The following is a 728-nucleotide window of genomic DNA, read 5'->3' on the forward strand; positions in this document are numbered from 1 at the left end:
CCAGAGAGACACCGTTGCTCTTGAGTACTTTAGAGAGGTCCCTAACTGCAGACTTTCCCATCACAATATGTTTTTTGATTTCCTGACTGCTGGTGCCAAGAGTGTGGACATGTTGCTAGGAGAGGTTAATCCTGGGAGAAGGACATCATGTTTAGGAAAGTGGAGGGATGTTGAAAGAAAGGAGCACCCTCAATCAGGTGAATTGACACAGTGACTACAACAGGCTTGAGTGTATTGTAGATTGTGATAATAGCACAAGATAGGACAGCGTTCAGATCAGTAGTTCATAGGATTGATTACTATGAATCATACTCAACTCAATGGCTCCTAATAACAACAACAATAAAGCTCACATTGTTGTTTTTGTTGTTGCATATCGTCAAGTTGGAACCAACCCATAGCTGACCCTCCAGGAGGCTTTGAGAGGCAGTTAATAGCATGGGAGGAGATTGCTTTCCTTATCCTATGGAGCAGCTGGTGGCTTCAAATGGTGTGCCTTTGGAATTGCAGCACAGCTTCTTGCTACTAGGCCACCAGAACTCCCTAAAAAGCTCATACAATACTAAAATGGTACTTCCCATATCACCAAGTGATCTGTATGTACAGAAATTAGAAGGTGCTCTCCATCAACAGACACTGTTCATGCACACAGAAACCTTTTTTTTTCTATAATTATATTTTATTAATTTTCATAAACATTTACAGAGATTTTGGGCTTCCACTCATTC

This window comes from Elephantulus edwardii, unplaced genomic scaffold (assembly GCF_000299155.1).
Source record: "Elephantulus edwardii isolate Elephantulus edwardi_28Jun2011 unplaced genomic scaffold, EleEdw1.0 scaffold00166, whole genome shotgun sequence".
NCBI classification, from domain to species: domain Eukaryota; kingdom Metazoa; phylum Chordata; class Mammalia; order Macroscelidea; family Macroscelididae; genus Elephantulus; species Elephantulus edwardii.